Here is a 21014-nt window from a genome sequence, read left to right on the forward strand (position 1 = left end):
CAAAAGATGAATTGTATTGAGAAAGTCTGCTGTCAAGGACCTCTCCAGAGTACTGAAGAGCAACAATGTCAGTCTGGAAACTAAAGCACACTTGATCCAGGCCAGGGTCTTCAAAATTAGTTGCTATGCATCAAGAACTGGACAATAAGGATGATAGAAGTAGAATCAGTGCCTTTGAGTTGTGTTGCTGAACAAAAGCATTGAACATTCTGTTAACTGTCAGGTGAACAAACAGACCTGCCCTGGAGAGTGAAACCAGGCTGCTTCCCAGAGGTCTTACATACTTTGGGCATGTGGCCAGGAGGGCCCAGTCCTTGGAGAAGGACATCATGCATCAAAAAGTGGAGGGACAGCGCAGGAGGGAAAGACTCAGAATGAGATTAATTGACTCAGTGACTGGAAAATGGGATTAGGTCCACTGGAGATGATGAGATTGGCTCAGGATAAGGCAGGATTCAGAGCTAATGTTCACAGGGTCACAATGAGTCACAGGCGATTCAATGGCACATAACAACAAAAATTATATTTAAAAAGTAAGGAAGAGTCTTAATCTTCCTGTTTCACTAGTAAACTTTAATTATTAAAGGCAAGTTTTTCTGGTTTCTCAGGTACCTTTGTTTTCCTATAAAGTAAGAATCTCAAGAAGAGAATCAGTTTCGTGGTTAACTATTGACTCAGATTTCTTAATAAGCACAGCAGTATATTAAGGGGGCACTCTGGTGGCCTGGTGGGTAGGTAGTTGCAATGCCAACAGTTTGAATCCACCAGACCAGCTGTTCACCAGGATAAAAATGAGCAATCTCCTCCCATCGATCAGCTATGAGTAGATTCTGACTTAACGAGTTGAGTTCATTATATGAAGGAGCTCTGGTGGAGTTGTCTATAGCAGGCTGCATTGCTAAACCAAAGACAGTGTGTCTCTGATGGTTCAAATCTACCAGCTGTTCCTTAGGGAAACAGAAAGACCGTCTCCTCCCTTTAAGATATATAGTCTTAAGAGCCCCAATGAAGGGTTCCTATGAGATACACCAAATTGAAAGCAATGAGTGGATGAGGTTGAAATCAACGGACAAAAACATGAAATGCAATACACTGAGGAAGTATTTCATATGTCAGTGTACACTTGTATACTCCATGACAAGGGAGGAGAATGATATCATATTCAGAAGGGTAGAGGGACAGCGCAGGAGAGGAAGAGCCCAGATGAGATGGACTGACACAGTAACTAGGGTAATGGGGGTAGGTGTATCGAAGTCAGTGAGACAGGCTCAGGACAGGGCAGCCTTCAGAGCTATTGTACTCTATGAGTTGCAGGCGACTCTATGGCACACTGACAGCTGGCCCTCCAGCAGGCTTCCAGAGTCTATAACTGCACAAGAGGAGATTGCCCCTCCTCTCCCACAGAGCAGCTGGCAGATTTGAACCACGTCTTCAGGATTGCAGCACTGAGATTACGACCACAAGGTAATAATCAGAGCATGCCTTATGACTAGCAAATATGGCATCCTTTAAGCCTGATGTCAAATAAAAGAAAAACTATTCTCTTTTATCCTCATTCTTGTCCATTTATATACTTTACATAGCAACGCCCCTTCTGTAAAATTCACTGTGGACGGATGAATCATTCTAGACAGGCTGTGGTCTATGTGACAAAATGCAAATGCAGGATTTCTGAATGCTAACTCTTGAAGAAAGAAGCCAATCTAAAGTGGGATGTGTGTATCAGACAAAAATATTAACAACATGTGGTTTGAAGGAAGATCCCCACCCAAAGTACAATCAAGGTTCTTGTTGGAGAAAAAAACTATATCTCATGGAATGCCAAAAGAACAAATAAATATGCCTTGGGGAGGGTGCAGCCAGGGTGTTCTTTAGAGGCAAGAATGGTGAAACTTTGTTTCACTTACTTTGGGTATGTTGTTAGGAACATGGGGGGGGGGCATGCTTGAAAAGATAGAGGGTCAAAGAAAGAGAGCATCAAGTACAAAAAAGACCATCAAGAGGACAGGTCTACACAGTGACTGTAACAATGGGCTAGAGGACATCAAGGAGATGAAGACGGCACAGGACAAGGCAAGGTTTAGATTCACTGTTCACAGGTTTGCTATGAGCTGTAATTAACCAGATGGCACCAAACAACAAGCCTCTTGTCCCAGTGGAGACATTATTGGCCCAGAGAGGTCTGTGATGGGCTGGGGTGTGGGGGAGTAATTTTATAGCAAAATAAACTAGAATTCTGAACCAGTCCAATCAGGTTCAGCCTCTTGCTGAGAATTTCCATATTCACAAGAGGTTTAGTGAACACAATATACATGTAAGCAACATTTATAAGAATCATAATAATTATTCACAATAAGAATGATCTTTTTTAAATTGTAAACTTGGATTTAGTATGTCTGAAGTGGAAATACACATTGTAAGTAAGGGGTCAAACTAGAATGAACTAGCCTAGTTTAAAACTCTAGAAGAAATTTAAATGATGACACCTGACAAACTCATCTTAAAGGAACTGAGTAGGACAACATAAAGAGAGGACAAGAAAACAATGTAGGAGCTGAACTGTGTAAGAAAATACACAGTCATTGAAATGAAATTGTTTATTTCAAAATTAAGAAGTCTGGAGTTTGCAGAAAAGGATCCATTTATCCAAGAAACAAACTTAAGAGAAAGTCTAGCAAGAGATAACTGGTGGGGAAAGTATATGAAAATAGAAATATAAGACAAATAGTGGGTTAGAGGCAGAAATGAGACAAAACCACATCATGGTGCCACCAGAGCTTTACTAAAAGAGCCCAAGAACATAAACTGCTAAAGAATCCCAAGTGAATTATGAAAATGTGAGCAAGGAGGGTAAGAACCTTGACTTTGGGGATTTGGGGTATAGTCCCGGAATTTACTGTCTTAAGAAGATGACTTAGTGCCTATGCTGCTCAGGTAAATGTGAACTAACAGTTCTCACAAGACTCTGTTGCCTTATTCACTTTTACTCAAAACATATATGATCTTGAGATACTACAAAACAGGCAATATCACTCAACTAATTGCCAAGAAATTCAGATTTCAGCTTCCTGGGCAATCACTGGAAGAGAGCACTAGCTGTGTAGCAAGCTCAAAGAAAGATGATACAACAGAATAGGGAAATTATTGAGTAATGCCATTAATAACACACACAGTCTTACTGAAGAAAATGGGAGGAACAACTGAAGAAGCTATATATTCACAAGCAAATGTCAAAAATTCAAGCAGGATTCAGAGGAGGATATAAAAGAAGAGATATCATTGCTCATGTCAGATATATCTTTTCTGAAAAACAGAGGATTTCAGATATTCAGTTGTGTTTTGTTGATTCTGCAACAGCATTCAACTATGTGAATCATAATGAATTATGGGTAACATTTCAAGGAATGGGAAACCCAGTACATTTTAATTGTGCTCAAGCAGAACTTGTACATAGGTAAAAAAAAAAAAACCAAAACAAAACAAAACAAACAAACAAAAAAACCACAAAAAAAAACCCCAAACCACGGTCTTTCAAACAGCACAAGAGGACACTGCATAATTTAAAGTCAGGGAAGGATTGTGTCAGGGTTGCATTCTTTCATCATGCTTATTCAATCTATAGTGAGAAAATATCTGAGAAGCTGGATTTATTGACTAAGAATGTGGCATCAAAATCATGAGATTCAGTAACAACTTGCCATATGGAGATGACACAACTTTTCTTGGTGAAAATAAAGAGGACTAAATTACTTAATGATGGAATAAAAAAATACAGCCTTCAGTATAAATTACACATCAACAAAATGAAAAGAAAAATTATCTCCAATGATAGAGGATATTGAATATACACCATGGACTTTCAAAAGAAGAAACAACTCTCTCAGAAGAAATGCAGGAAAAATTAAGAAGAATGGGCATAATTTGGGCATATTATAAGGAATGATCAGTCCCTGGAGAAGGGCACCATGCCAGGAAAAGCAGTAGGTCAGTAAAAAAGAGAAAGACCCTCAACAAGATAGATGTCGATTGCAACACAGTAGTTGCAACAATGTGCTTAAGTATATCATACATAGCCTTTGCAGATTTTGGAGTGTTTCATTCTGTGGTACACAGGATAAGTACCAGCTGGAGCCAGCTTAACAGCAACTAACAACAAAAACATCTGATTGGTCAACTACCATTTGTGACTCGGCCTCTTCCACTCCACCCTGGGAAGCCAGCTACCTAAGCAGCATACACGTGTCTACTCTTCAGGACTGTTAAAAGTCACACAAAGTGGCGTGTGGGTAAATTGGCCTAATTTTGGGTAAATGTGTTAGCTAGTCCACTTGGCTAATATATCTAAACAGTTTTGCAAGTTATGCTTTATCACTAATAAAAATGATAAAAAATAGGCTACATAATTTTATTCCTTTTCTTTCAACTGGCTCTAAATTTAAGTAGGAGAAAAAAAAGGTATAACTGTACTTCATAGAGATTAAATTCAATGTGCATGCTAAAATTAACATAACACAATTCTAGTATCACCAAGTGCTAATTTTTTTCCACTATGTAAAAGAAAGGGATTATGACTGCTTTCCAATAATCAGTCGCCAATTAGTCAAATAAAGATTCATCTACACAAAGAATTACATTTTCTATAGAGCCATCAGTTCTCCTTGAGGTTTCAATTCAGACGCTCCTGTTCAGTCCTTCCAGGTTTTTTCCTTCCTAGCATAAAGGTGGGAGGAATAAAAAGTTACAGAAAGCTGATTTTATTTGGAAAACGGGTAAGTTTCTAAATTGAAATAAAACCCTTGAATGATTTTCTACAACTCTGGAAGAATTACTGGGATTAGCCTTTTACATTATCTCACTGAAATGCTATTCATCTAAAAAATGAAATGAGAAACCAGAACTGTTTAAGTAAAGAACAGAAATTATGTTAGAGTCCAGTTTTCATATTGTCACTGCATTAGTGTTACTGTTTGTGACAAGCAGCATAATGCACGAGGAGCCGCACTGGAAACCTGAATGCTCAGCACTCTGGCTCCAATCGAGATAGATGGGCATTCTCCTCCAAAGTGATATACAGCCTCAAAAAATCTGTTGAAAAGTCAGCTAAGAGTTAGTTTCAACTATAAGGCAGTAAGTTTTGCATTAGATTCTTAATTTCCAAAGGACCTATATTACCTTTACATACACTACACCCACTGGTGAAAACAAATTCAATTTAAATGTTTATTCCTACTATTTGCCTGAAATTTTTTCTAATGACCCTATATTGGACTTTATACTATTTTTGTGCAATGTACTTCATCAAGCATAAAGCGTTACTATGAGTAAAAGACACTATTAGAAACAAAATTGTTTTGCTTTTTCATTAATTAGGAATAAAGACGTCTAAATAAACACATATGGTTTAACAGTGTTCTTTTCCAATTTTAAGATAACAGAAAAATACTTAATTTAAATTCTATTATTTCATGGCACTGGAACACTAATAGTAAACACAGAAAAATAAAGACTGAGCATAGAATTTCCATATCTGATAAAAGATATTTCTATTAATTATCAGAAACTGTAGTGCCAACAAAGAATTTGATAGGCTATGTAAAAACAATACAAAAAAATTTAATGAGATATACAGACAAAAAATAATACTTTAACAACCACTTTGTATACATTTTCTTTAAGTAATTATAAGTTTTAATAAATAGACTAGTAGTTTTCAAATTTTAGAAAGAAACAAGAAAGGAATATGCTTAGCTGTAAGGCAATCCCACATATTAAAATAAGTCTTTATCTACCTTTAGATACTTATACATGATCAAATTTCAAATCATGACTACAACTCCCAAACACTAAAATAATTTTGTTCTTTCATATCAATGCATTTTCCTTTTCACTAGAACTAATTACCTTTAAATAAATGATTCAGAGATGTCAAAAGCGACACTCAGGGAATGTTTCAAGAGGTCCCAGTTTCCTGAATTATAGCCTAGAACATCTGCTTAGCAATCTGGCAAGTAGTATGAAGCCAAAACAGTGCATCTCATATATGGTGGTTGTTTCTGACCTCAAGAATGTGACAGTTGGCGATTTGCCTATAACCTTTATACTGCAAAAATCTATAATTCGGCATGAAAGAAAAAATAGTTAAAAACAAGTGTGCCAACATCAGAAGTATGGACTACATTGAAGAACAAGTTGTTTTAGGAAAGCAATATTGTTAGATTCTTCATGCCAAACAATTTGACAAATATTGTTAAAAGAACTTTATAGCTTAGATTGGTTGGTTTGGTTTGATTGTGTTTTGCTTTTTTTTTTTTTTTCTATAATAAAGAAAGACCAAATAAATAAAATTCATGTAAGAAGGCAAACCTGCTCTAACACCAGAGGAATAAAAACATTGATTGGACTTTCTCAGAACTTAAATACTTGAGCTACAAACTGCAAAATGCATTCTGAGACGATTTAGAATTTGCTAGAGAAGAAATGAGTTTATCGGCTGGATAAGTATGAATTATCTCCAGAATGTTATAAAGCAGCTATGAGCACTAGCCACATACTCTTAAACTAAACATGAACATGCCAGTGGGCAGGTGTCTATAAATGGACTGGGGAGTACTGAAAATACACATCACACTATAACATCCAACAGCCTCAACCTGACCTCCAGTATACTGTAGGGTTATTTACACACATGGAAATCATACTAAGAATTGCAACTGGTAGAAATTAGGGGAAAGGCTATCATACGAAACTAAGCAAAGCAAGAAAAGAGGCATCTAAGAAAGATGAACACAGGCTAAACTCAAGGACCGTGAAGTGTGTCAATATTCAACTCAGCTCAATTCATTGCTGTCAAATCAGAATCATCAACTCATAGCTAATTCTCCCTTGGGTTTCTGAGTCTGTGACTCACAAAGGAAAATTTCCAATCTTTCTGCATGGATGGATTCGAACCTCCAGAGACTGGACCTTTGGGTCAGAAGTCCAACTCTTTAAGAATCAGGCCCCCAGGACATAGCATTAAGCACACATAAAAAGTCTCAACATTCCATAGTAATTTAAAGTAACAACTGATTGCTTTTGAAAAGGGCTTACCTAGTTAAATCTAAAATGTTATGAAGTGCTGAATTCCAGGCCACATTTCATAATTAGTTAATCTCTCCTTCAAATGAAGTTTCTAATCAATCATCCATTACCCTGGAGGTGCAATGGGTAAGCACTTGGCTGCCAACCTGAAAGTGAGCAGCTTGAAACGCACCTCACATCTCAGCATTAGATCTAGCATACAAAACCCTAAAAGGTTTAAGACTAAGTAAGAGCTCCAGGGAGCTCTTTGACGTAATCCATAGGGAGCTGTACTGCAACCCAAAGGCTACACCTCTCTAGTGGTTTGAATCCACTAGCAACCCCACAGAGAAAAGACACTCTTATCTTGCTGTGTGATTTACAGCCTCAAACAATTTATGGGCGAGCCATAAATGTCAATAGTTGTAGAGGGGCTCCAGGCCTTTAGTTCATAGGGTTGCTATGAGTTATGCTCAACTCAAATGTAATCAACAACAACAACAGATGGCAATAACTTTAACTGAGGGCTTTATTTTCTAGCACTGTACCAGACAATGTACTGCTGCTGCTATTCATAGTGTTTTCAATGGCCCATTATTTCAGAATTGGAAGGCTAGTCCTTTCTTTTAGTCTGTCTTCATCTGAAAACTTCAGTGAAATCAACCCACCCAGTGGTCTCACTGGATCTGAAATACTGTCGGCATAGATTTCAGTATCACAACCTGCCACTACAGTACAATGTTACAGAACTTCCCCCCTCCCCAAGGTTATTATGTGCAGCATTAAAAGGCTTCCAAAGGGGGGAATGGTACAGTTAAAATTTTCTTTTAGAAGTTAACATTAGCACAAATTTGAAAAACAGATTGAGTGAAAAGATGCTCTTAAAAGGAAATACAGAATAAACTACCGAGGACTCGATGGACACGTATAGATGTAAACTTACAGAGAGCTCAGAAACAGAGAAGAGAACGAAAATTTGATGGCTGAACGCATATATAAACAGTAAAACAAAGGGAATACCTAATATGACACCTGGGTTCTCTGGGTTCCCTGACATGTGTAATATGGGAGGTGGCAGTTATCACTGAGACCAAAAACAGTAAGGAGTTGTGGAGTTGAGAACCTTATTTTAGACATGTTCTTTTTGAAGTGTATATATGACTAAAATGTGTCCTGGTGCTACAATGGCCAAGTGCTTTAATTTTGATCAAAAGGTTGTTCCAACGCATCAGCCGCTCTATAAAAGAAAGATGAGGCAGTGTGACTCCCACGAGATGGTAGCATTGTGTACCCAGTGTTGCAGTTCTACTCTGTTTTGTAGTATTTCTCTGAGTTGGAACTGACCTGTTCTAATATAGGTTTTGGTATACACTTCTCCCAAGAATTTTTTTTTAACAGAGTGCCTTTGACCCCATTTTAGGACTCCATAATACTCCTCTGTCTCAGTGACATGCTTTGCTTCCATAAACAGATATGTAGGAGGAAGATTCGTTGGTAAGAAATTACAGGGAAAAGTATACATAATTGATAAGATTAATTAATTAATAGCAGTTTCTAAAGCCATCTAGGTTAACCTATATTATGATTTAGCTTGCTGTTTCTCTCACAGTTTCTTTCCTTTGAACATTCTGTCAAAGTTATTAAGTGAAAAAAATACTTAAGTCAGGAAGCGAGGATGCTCTCTGTGCTGGTCACAGCAGAGGGTCCTCTGCTGCTCTCCATGCCAGACCTTTGCATCAGGAATGTGAGACCATTTGTCTTAGAGATCATGCAAGAAAAAGAGAAGAAAATGTGACTCAAAATTCTCAATAACCCTCTCTGGCATTTGTATCCTAGGAAATTTCTGTAAACAATGAAAGGTCCTAGGTATTGGCATGGCCAAAACAAAAAGTTATTAAGAAAGACACTCACAAGGCAAATGGGGGGGGGAGGGGAGAAAATGGAAAATGGCAACTAGCATGGCTTTGAAAGAAAACCTCTACTGAGAACTATGTTTAGTTCTATAAAAACATTTACTACTGTTATACACTGATGTAAAAAAAATCTTCAGTGTATGGTATAGTCAATAAGCTAACATTATCTATAATGTTATAATATTGTTCATTTTATCCTCCAAAATGAATTATTATAATATTTAACTATTAATTTGCACTATAAAGAAGATATATTCTTTCTTAATGAAAATAAGTTGTTTCATGGTCTCTTTAGTGGAAATGGTAAACTGGATGGTCAGAATGAATTAGTACTCTGATTTTACATTTATTGTATGGGTTGGGGTTTCTTTTTAAAAAACTGATTTGCTTATACACTTCATATACATGGTGTTTCATACTATTCTTCAATCACATTGTGTTTCATACCATCATTCTCATGCATTATGTTTTATAAAATTAATCACCATTGGACCTTACACATCACTACCTGTCTTTTTTACCCTTCAATCCTTCCCATTTACCCCCTCCTCCAGTCACCAAAAAGTTCAACCCTGTGGTTTTGCCCCTACATATCCTCAGCCTTCTGCACCCACTTCTCCCCCACTTGAATTCCCATACATATTTACTAGTTATCCTTCTATTAATGGTCTTATGCAGTATTTGTCCTTATGAGTCTGTGGTAGTTCACTCACATATGGGCTTTATTTTTGTAATAGTATTTTAACTAGTAAGTTTTAACTAATGCATGTCTCATTTTAAGAAATGGTAGTATAAGAAGCACACCATTTCTTTCTCTAAAACAGTTGCTTTAATTTTGCTTCTAAAATTAAATATTCCTAACCCTAAAAAGAAATGTTGCTGTGTAAAACAAATACTAAACTCTTCAATATTAATTATTGTTGTATTAATGAATTCACCAATAGATCATTAACAGCTTAGGAACATGAATAAAGATTGTTGTTAAACTAAAGTATTGCTACTAATGAAAATGTAAAACTAGGAAAGCATCTGGTACATAAACATATTTAGCAGCTTTTCATTCCATAAGTATGCTCCAATTTAAACATTTCAGGTAATAAACGGAATCACCCATGTCTAGAAAGTTACAAATGCCAGAATTAATTCATAGGGGTGCCTTCAATATGTTCCATTAGTATCCCATGCTTAAAGTTTCAAAAGCATATATACTATACTGAACTTGCCTATCTCAACAATTAAACTTTAGTATCTAGAGGGCAAGCGCTATGTCTTATCATTATTGTAATTCCCTAAATGCTGAACAGACATATACATTTTGAAGAAGGTGCAGCCAAAGTACTCCTTGTAGGCTGTCAAAAGAGTTGGAAATGGGACACTGAGGCAAAAGGCCATGAGAGTCTCTCTGAATACAGGCCAGTAGAGTCAAGAATAACACGGCCCCTTACTGCCTCAGAGCAGAAAGCAGATAACAAGTCCATATCCCAGCCCTATGCCACCTCTAGAGCCACATCAACAGGAAGAGGTTTGTTTATTCATTGTTTTCTCACAGATACACAGTTGTGTTACCGGGAAGGGGGTTTATTAAGGAAATACATTGGAGAGTGGGGGAGACAAAAGTGATGGAAGCAATTGGCTTAAGTGTGTTAAAGATCATGAAGATGGCCCAGGGTTCTCATCTGTTATTCACAGGATCAGTATGAGTCATACTCAAATCAGTGGCACCTAACAACAGCAAACGTTGAATAGTGCTTACTCTTCAGTGAATATCTGATGTATCCATAAGGAGCTATTAGACAATTAAAGCCAACAAAACGTTCTCACAAATTTTATTAAAGGAAGGAATAAAGATTATTCTCCAATAATGAGATGAAGACTTTGAGTTGTTTTCCTTGACATGGGAAGACTTACTTACACCCAATTATGTATCTGGGTCCCTTTTAAAAGCAATCTTAATTCTCACCGTCTATGCCATTTATTCATATTTGAGCATGATGAACCACACAATATAACAAGTTGTGACCATTTAAGTAAAATTTTCTCTCTCCTGAGAAAATTTTAGTATGTTGTAACCAATTGCTATGAAAAAACAAGTGAATTAAGTCCTTTAACTCTGTCATCATAAAACACAAAAGACAACATCATTTTCATTTCATAGTTTTTTACTATTTTCTTATAAAAAGCATTAAAAATCACTGGGTCAAAATTCTGCATTGTTTATATAGCATCGACTACCTCACTATGACTTTCCTCTTCAAAGCTGGTGCAAGATTTCAACTTTTCTAATGTACAGTTATAAATTTTTCTCATACAACCCATTTTTTCCCCTTCTAACTTAGAATACTGTAAATTGCCTTGGATGGGTGATAATGAAAAAGCAACACCATTTATTAATTTTATATAAGTTATACTCCACCCTGGAGATTCCTTGGAGGGGAAGAGCATGTCTGAATTTCACCATACAATGCCACAGGCAGAAACTGAGAGAAACCAAACAAATGCATCCTGGAGGGAGAAAAATGCCTGAAGCAGTAAATGACCTACTACATCTCTCTCTATATTAGGTTTTGATGTTATAATTTGTTAATTTCTGAGGAAAAAAAGATAATTAACAATTGCTTAAGTTTGTTCTGATAAAACTAACTTCTTTAAGTTTTTGATCACAAATAATACATATTGTTCAAAAGAGCAATACATTTTCAAACGATTATAATTATCAAGTAAATCTGCATAGAAAACTCAATGAAGAGAAAATTATTTTACTATCAGAAAACGCAAACTAAGACATACATTAACATATACTTAAGAAAGGTTTCAAATACTCCTTGAAATACATTTATGTGGATGATACAGTTCTTAAATATTTTCAAGACCAATTCATAGTAAGAAAAAGAATTTCATTCAGCTTTACAGCTCAAGATACAGATAAGCAAGTACTCATTTCTCAAAGAACGAATGATTCTTTTAAATATTGTGTTGCTGTTGTTTTCAATTTCTTATATATGTGTGCTTGTGTAATCAACAAATATAAATTTGTGTAATAATATAAATGTGTATAATCATAAGAACAATCAACACTCTTGGCACCAGGAGTCAGCAAATAAAAAAGATGAAGTGCTTGGGGGAAAATCTGCTCAATGATGTCAATGATGACTAAGGTACGTCTGACCCAGGCCATGGTCTTTGCAAATACTTGCTATGTATCAGAGAGCTGGACAACAACTAAGGATGACAGAAGATGAATCAATGTCTTTGAACTGTGGTGCTGGAGAAGAGTCTGGAATATATCAGGGACTCCCAAGAAAAGAAACAGATCTCCCTTGGACAGAGTGCAACCAAGTTTCTCCCTGGAAGCTAGGATTTTGAAACACCATTGCACATACCTTGGGCTTGTGGCGAGAAGTGACCAGCCCTTGGAGAAGGACATCATGCATGGAAGGTTGGAGGGACAGTGAGGGAAAGGAAGACCCAAAAATGAGATGGACTGATACAGTAACTGAGGCATTGGGGGTAGGAGTTTCAGAGTCAGTGAGACTGGCTAAGGGCAGGCCAGGCTTCAGAGCTGTTACACACAGGGTCGCAGGCAGGTGACTCAATAACACATAACAATAACAAAAATCATAAATATAAATTTATAGACATATACTTAAAAATGAAAAAATAAAGTGATTCCTACTAGTGAGTTATTTAACATTTCTATGTTCAGGCTGTACCATAACAAAAATGAGTAAAATAAAAACACATGTCTTAGACGTGTCCTTTATTTTTAATGTGGTTTCCATTCATAGATATACCAATTTAAGAGTTGTTTTAAAAGAGCAAAGTTTAAGATACCCTACTAAACATAAAACTAGATCATTTTAACCTATGCATTGCTCTTATTACCAAAAGAAAAGCAAAACTAAACTGCTTCCTTAATACCATAATCCCTAATTTTTTATAAGATTTTTCCAGAGAAGCACTTATAGAATTTTTAATAATCACTAGGAGCCTAGTAGTTAAGAATTCAGGTACTAACCAGAAGATTGGCTGATGGTTCAAACATACTCGGTATTTCTTCAGGAGAAAAGATCAAGTAATCTGCCCCTTTAAATATTAAAGCCCATGAAACCCTATTCAGCAATTTTATGCTCTTTCAGAGTTGCTACAAGTAAAAATGGATTCAACAACACACAGTAACAACATGACTATCACTGCACAACTGTTGAAATAAAAGGGCATAGAGACTTTTGTAAAAAAATATTCATATTCTCCAGAGGTGTTAACAGGATATGTGACTGTGTAATTTTGATTTATAAGAAAACAAACTTATTTTCAACCAATATTAAACTGCAGCAATAATATTAATTATAATTTAATTAAACGAATAATTTTCTATGCTGTTATTACTTTATGTAATTCCTAACCTAATATGGCTTATATCCCATGATTTTTAAAAAATCTAATATGTTTATATTTTACCAGTCTTTTAAAAACTAGAAAGCATACACCTAACACACTACTACTCATATTCTTTATTAATAACTAAGCTTCTTCCAGAAGTTTAAAGCTTCATGAAACATGTTCACATCTGTATATCCATTCCATAAACAAGTCATCATTTTGTCTTTAATAAGGATTACACACACAAAACCATACACATTTACACACTATGTGTGTTGATATCTGAATGTACACTTAGAAGTAAGGGGTTACTGACTATGCTCACATTCATATTAAAAGCTAATTTATTTTTAAATATGAAAATAGATGATTCTACACACAAAGCATAGCAATACAAGCTATCTATTTCTCACATACCACTACCTACAAATTTTAACCAGTGATTTCTTTGTGCTTAAAACAAAAGATCACAAATCCTATAGCTATTTGTTATTATTACTGTTGAAAAGACTATATTACAAACAATAATAAAAGTATTTTTCCACAGTAAACTTTTAGTTCATAATTAAGCAATGCTTTTAGTTCACAATTAAGCAATGGTAAAAATTAAAATATCATACAATGAAACAGTCCACTGACATTAATTCCTTTTTCATGTGCCTTTTATTTATACCATAGATTAAAAATAATCTTTTGTCTATTTGCTGAACTGAACAACTTAGTGTTGTTGTGATGCTGCACACTGTTCCACAGTCTTGTCGAATACCATAAGGGTTACCCATTATGTACAGTGTTTGGATGAGCTTCCAGATTGATTTATGCTGGGAAGCAGGAGTAGCATCCACTTCCTAAAGTACATGTCTCTGGAAACTCGACAAACTCTCTAAACCCTACAAGCATACACTTAACCACTGCTAAGTGAAACTACTGCTGTTATAGCTAGAGAAACACTCTTCCACTTGGTACATCACTCTTTGTCAATGTGCAGTATAAAGTAACCTGGGTTGCTGTGATGAACCTTGTACCATTGGGGCATCAAGTACATTGGCTTCCCAATGTGGACAGTGTTTGGGGGAGCTCCCAGTTGTAAAACAGGATTGGAAGGAGGAGCGGCATCCACTTCCTGAACCACATGCCTCTGGAAATTCTATGAACTTGGAGAAATAACAGCAATTATGGAAAGGCATTAGGTCTTTTGTCCATAAAGTAGCTATGAGTCACGCTTGACTCAACAGCAATTAACAACAACACAGAATATTAGGAATATTAAATGCTCTTCAAATATTCCTACAGAAGCTCATCATACTTTCTTATCTTTAAATCATTTGCCCAGACATTTTTTAAAAAGTGCTTCTTATGTAAAAGTAATCTATGTTACATAGCTTGTTGTAGATTACACTTTCATAAACAAATTAATTGTTCTCATAATTTATTATCTTGGCCTATTCTTTTCTTCTTCCTTCTACTGAAAATTGTCATTCTTTCCATTTTAGCTCCTGTCCCAAAATTAGAGCACTTATAATGATGTACAGTAGTCTTGAGATTTTTCAAAACTAACTCCAAGATAAAGCCCTAAAGACATAAAACAAAAGAAAAACAAAGTGCACATAAGAATTGCTAACCTAGCCTATCTCTAGTCATTTATTTTTAAATGTAGGCTACTCAAGAATTATCAACTAGTTATAACACTTTCTTGATGACCACTTTCTTTAGGAAGTTATTTTTCAAGTTTAACTCTTCATTAAGTCCTAGTATCTCCAATCTTTGAAATTGTCCAAAGCACTGATTATAACTGCAGGAGGTGTTCCCATCTACCAGGAGAATCTCACCATGCTGAATCGCACACACTTTCTCACTGCAAAACAGCTTTGATTCAGCAATTCAGACTCCATCAGCTGTTATTAAAGAAAAAAACCACAGAAAGGGATCAGTAGTAAAGTGAAATAAAAAGAGGAGGGGAGGTTAGTAATCCAGACGTGGATATAGTAACACAAAGCTCAAAGAGTAAAGGAGATTTGAAAAAGACATCATAGTGACTCTAAAAAGAACAACATGACAGAAATTAAACAAGATTTTTATATTCACCTTCTACGCATTTAAACTCATCTCAACCTCCATTGAAATTCTGATCATACACAAACCCCAAGGCTTCTGACATACTTTCAAAAACTCACACCCTCTTTTTCTTTCTAAGTCTCCAGAGTCACATCTTAGGTAGCCAAGTAAAAAGAGAATTCAAATATGCATGTAATAGAGAAACAGGAAGACCGTAATAGAGAAACAGAAAGACCAAATTATTATCTAACAACCAATATTCATCATGTAAAAGTGGTGTCTTATTGTTTTAAAAACCTGTGTTTTAGCCCCTGCACTTAGAGAAAAGGACCAAGTCTGCTTTAAAACTTATCTGAAATAAAGTGCAGAAACAGGTATTAGATATAACAACCTTATGATATTTTTAGGGATGACATCAGAATAATATCTGACTATAGAACAAGCTTAATATATGCTTAATTAGTTTAAAGTTCCTTTCTTAATCAGTACTAGAGAACAATCCAGATACAAAGCACTGTAACAAAATGGCTTATTTACATCCATCTCAGAAACCGCTACCAAAATTTCAGAAGGTAATTGGATTTTCAAAACTGAAAGTAGTTTTTCCCCAATTCAGTCATGACAGGGCCAGAAGGTAATGATATATCTGCCATGATGCAACAAGCAGGACCTGTCTTCTGTCAAGAGTTGAAATCATAAAGGAATAAGCTGTCGTTAACAACCTCTCTCCAAACACTAGAGCTGTCATCTCATTGTTTTCTTTTGCTGGCATGGGGGCTGGTGTGGGCTCATATATCTTGTCAGTTCAGTAATGTGCTAAGCTTTTAACCTTTTCTGGGATATTTTACTTAAACAATTTTCTATTAAAGCTATTTTGTAATAGTTTATATTATTAATTCATTTCTAGTCTATGTCCAGGTTTACTTTTAAAATTTGGAATTAGTGCTCTTGGGTTATCTTACAGATCAATAGCAAGTATTTCCAATAGGAAAAAAATAGCATGTATTTAATTTTTTTCAAGAAAAACTAATGTGGTCTGAATTCACATGGTTAACTGTTTGGGGGGGAATCAAGAATTAATTTCAAAAGACTTATTTACAGTTCTATATTCAATAATTTATCTTGAGCTCTTTTCAAAATGACTAAGTTGTAACTACAACACTACCAAAAACTATTGCATTAGTATCTAATTTTAATGAAATTATAAATATTTGTATGTCATTGTTACTGTACAGTGATAGAAAAACTGCTCTACCAACTCAGAAGAACTCAATTCTAATCCTCTATCTTCTCTGGCAATGAAAGATGAGCAATGTCATCCCTTGTGATTCACTGTGAAACCTTGTGAAACCTGCTAGAGGGTCAGCTATAGATTGGTTCTGGTTCAATGGTACTCAACAACAACAATAATACAAGTAACATTTTTTTTCTAATTTAAACAAAATAATGAAAAGTAACACAAATATCAAAGTTTATTGTCATAAACTTCTAAGGGTGTCAAAGCATATGTAAGTATGTGTGTAAATGTTTACAAGCATACCTTCAAAATATTTTTAGTTGGATTTCAGATCACAATACAGTTAATATAGCAATAAAATGAGTCACACAGGCTCTTCAACCCCAGCCAGTGTGTAAGAAATGCATGCTTATACTATAGTCTATTAAGTAAGCAATGTTGCCGTTAGGTGCTATAAAAACAGCAGGGACCATGTGGGGACTGCCATATCTGACTTTTTTCAACTTCACAAAGGAAAACTGTCCCCTTAAATAACATGAACAACACAAAACCAATTCCCTCATGGTCAGACATGTCCTCCATGTTTCTGTTCCTCTCTATTAACTCAAAACCAAGCTTACTGCTATGTTGTTGTTGTGTTGTTGTTATGTGCCGTCGAGTCGCCTGCGACTCACAGCGACTGCTATACTGAGTCAAAAATCCAATGATAGCTCACAGAGGACATAGAACCATATTTGGGAAGTCAAAAGGCTTAGTAGGTTAGTCGCATATTCAGTAACAATTCAGGTTAGTAGCAGAATATGGTCTGAACAGCTTTCAAACTGTGCTCACAAACACCTCAGTCCTGAGCCTTGCGGCTTTAGGTCAGTATTACAAAGCTCTCAGTCCTGCCAATATTGGTGCACACCTGTGCCCAAACTATCCAACAAATCCGGGCAATAGCTCTTAGCTTAGCTCTGGTTCTGTCCATGACTGTCAAAATTACCACTAATGCTTATAAATCACATGAATAAAAAAAATTAAAAGCTCTTAATACATATAATGATTCTGGAGTCCTTAAACATGAACCTTATTCTAGTTTCTGGGCTGTATATTAAATAAATACTAAGTTATTTATCTTAGTCCAAAGATGGATTACTACTCTTAAAAATCACTACTAAACTCTACAATAGCATACATAATTGTTTTCAGGTGGGATCAAGTACAAATCATAGCAATCCTATGAACAGCCAACCTGAACATTGCTCTATCCTGTGCCATCCTCATCATCTCTGACACACTTGAGTCACTGCTGAAGTCACCACTTCAATCCAATTCCTTAGGGGGTCTTCCTCTCCTCCACTGACCATCCATCATTCCAACCATGATGTTCCTTTCCAAGGAATTGCCTCACCTGGCTACATGTCCAAAGTAGAAAAGCCAAAGCTTCATCATCTTTGCATGTAAGTAATCCGTCTGCACCTTTTCCAAGACATATCCATTTGTTCTGTAGGCAGTTCATGTGATATTCAGTATTCTTCTCCAGCACCACAACTCAAAGGAATCAATTCTTCTGGTATCTATATTCATTGTCTAGCTTTCTGATGCACAGCAGGTGACTGAGAAGACAATGGACTAAATCAGGCACACCTAAGTCTTCAAACCGCTATCACTGCTCTTCAGTATTTTAGACAGGCCTCTTACAGCACACTTACCCAATAAAATATGCCTCCTAATTTCTTGCCTGCTGGTACCAGTAGTGTTGACTGTTGATTCAAGCAATATGAAATCACTGACAGCTTTTATCCTTTCTTCATCTATCATAATGTTGACTGTCATTCCTGTAATGAAGATCTTTGTTTTCTTGACATTGAAATGTCATCTAAAGACTGTAATTATTGACCTTCTGCAGCATATATTTCATATCTCCCCTCATTTTCAGTAAGTAAAGTTTGTCATCTGCATAATAGAGATTATTGATGAGTGTTCCTCGAATAGTATAAACAAATAATGCAGGCACTTGTTGGTTTTTTCTATGGACTATTATCACATGCAAGCAAAATTCTGTTGAAAATTATCCAAAAGTGAATATAACAGTACATTGACAAAGAAATACCAGAAATGCAAGCTGGATTTAGAAGAGGTCATGGCACTGAAGAAATTATAGCTAATGTTAGATGGATCTTGGCTGAAAGCAAACAATACCAGAGAAATGACTATGGGCAGTTCATTTGACTATGCAAAGGCATTTTGACTGTGTGGATCACAACGAATTGTAGCTAACCTAAAGAATAGGAATCTCAGAACACTGGGTTTAGTGAGTATGCTCATACAAAACGTATGCTCGGATCAGGGAGTAGTCCTCAGAACAGAGCAAGGATACACTGCGTGGTTCAAAATCAGAAAGGAGTGCATCAGGTATGTGTCATATCTCCATACATTTTCAATCTATACATGGAATAGACCATTCGGGAAGGTTGGCTCTATAAGGAAGAATGAGGCATCAGGACTGGAGAAAGACTCATCAACAACCTACATTATGCAGATGACACAAGCTTGTTTGGTGAAACTGAGGAGGACCTGAAGTGTTTGCCACAGAATATCAAGGACTGCAATCTTCAATATGGATTAAAGGCCAACATCAAGAAGCAAAGATTCTCACCACTGGACCAAAAGGCAGCTCTATGACAGATGGAGAAGATATTGAGGTTGTTAACAACTACAGCTTGCTCGGCTCCACAATCAACACTCTTGGCATCAGCAGTCAGGAAATCGTAAGATGAATTGCACTGAGAAAATATGCTGTCAGGGAACTCGCCAGAGTACTAAGAAGAAACAATGTCAGTCTAGAGACTACGGTGTGCCAGATCCAGTACATGGTCTTTGGAACTACTTGCTTTTATCAGATAGCTGGACAATGACTAAGGATAACAGAAAAAGAATCAAAGCCTTTGAGCTGTGGTGCTAGAGAAGAGCTTGACCATGGACTGCCAAGGAAACAAACAGGTCTGTCTTAGAGAGGGTGAAACCAAGTTTCTCCTTGGAGGCTAGGATTTTGAAACTCTAACTCACATACTTTGGGCACATGGCCAGAAGGGACTAGTCCTTTTAGAATGATATCATACTCAGAATGGTGACGGGACAGTGCAGGAGAGGAAGACCCAGGATGAGATGGATTGATACAGTGACTAAAGTAATGGGGTTAAGTGTATTGGTGTCAGTGAGACTGATTCAGAATAGGGCAGGGTTCAGAGCCAGTACACAGGATCACTATGAGTCACATATAACAACCACTACAATAACAACTATGGACTTACTATAATGACTCACATAACCTGATTAAAATTTTTGTGTCACCAAAACAGAACAATAAGTAGTTGGAATACTAGGAAATGAGAAGCCATTTCAGATTCTATGGGTAGTTGTATTATTAAGTTAAGATCAGTCTATAAAAATGATCTATCATCACATCTCAAGAAAGAAGCCACTGAGTCCAGGAAAAAAGAACCCAAATACAAGGAAGTCTAAGAGAAGTCTTAGCATGAGAGATAGCATGCAAATATAGAAAGTAGGCAGTTGACAATGAAATAGAATTCTATAGGATTCCAAAAGATAATTTTTTAAAAAAAGAACATGGAACTATCAGATTATCTGCTAGGTCTGATCATGAAGAAAACACCGGGAAGTCAAAAGAAATCAGATTAGCAATCATTTCCCCCTCAAAAAAGAAAAATATGAAAATATCAATTCCACAAAAAACACTCAATTCGTACCATAATATAGCTGTTTAAAGAGGCAAAAAGGGCTAAATATGAAATTATGAAGTATATCAGCAAGTTCAATCCTGCATATAAACCCTAAAGAAATTCAAACAAGTATTCAAACCAGTATTACATATAGCATGTATAGAACAACAACACTATTCACAACAGTCAAAAGATGAAAAACATCACAAATACTTAATAAATCACTATCTTGAAAAAGAAAGCGGTTTATGCATAACAGAATATGCACTCACTCACTTATTGTGACACTGAAATATTTCAGTAAGTATTATATGATCAAGATCTAATGGTAATGAAGAAAGATGTGCAACCTGCTCTGAAAGCACTGGTTAAAAACAAGGCATGGAAACAGCCCAGATGTCCAACCACACACGAACGGATTAAGAAATTATGGTACATTCATACAACGGAATACTATGAAGCATGCAGGAGCAATAATATTATAAATTATTACCTAACTTCGGAGGGAATGGAGAGCATTATGTTGACTAAACTAACTCAATCCCACAAGGACAAATATTGTATAAAACTATTATTGTAGAATGAGTATAAGGATCTGTGGCGGTGGAGGGGGAGCAGAGGGATGAGGATGGGCAGGAGGAGGGG

General features: G+C 36.1%; 1 protein-coding gene across 3 annotated transcripts in view; it reads right to left on the bottom strand.

The window, feature by feature from the left end:
• Positions 1–21014, bottom strand: part of FAM172A (family with sequence similarity 172, member A) — a 651833-nt gene that overhangs the window by 428871 nt on the left and 201948 nt on the right. The window lies entirely within an intron of this gene.

This window comes from Elephantulus edwardii, unplaced genomic scaffold (genome assembly GCF_000299155.1).
Source record: "Elephantulus edwardii isolate Elephantulus edwardi_28Jun2011 unplaced genomic scaffold, EleEdw1.0 scaffold00043, whole genome shotgun sequence".
Lineage (NCBI taxonomy): Eukaryota > Metazoa > Chordata > Mammalia > Macroscelidea > Macroscelididae > Elephantulus > Elephantulus edwardii.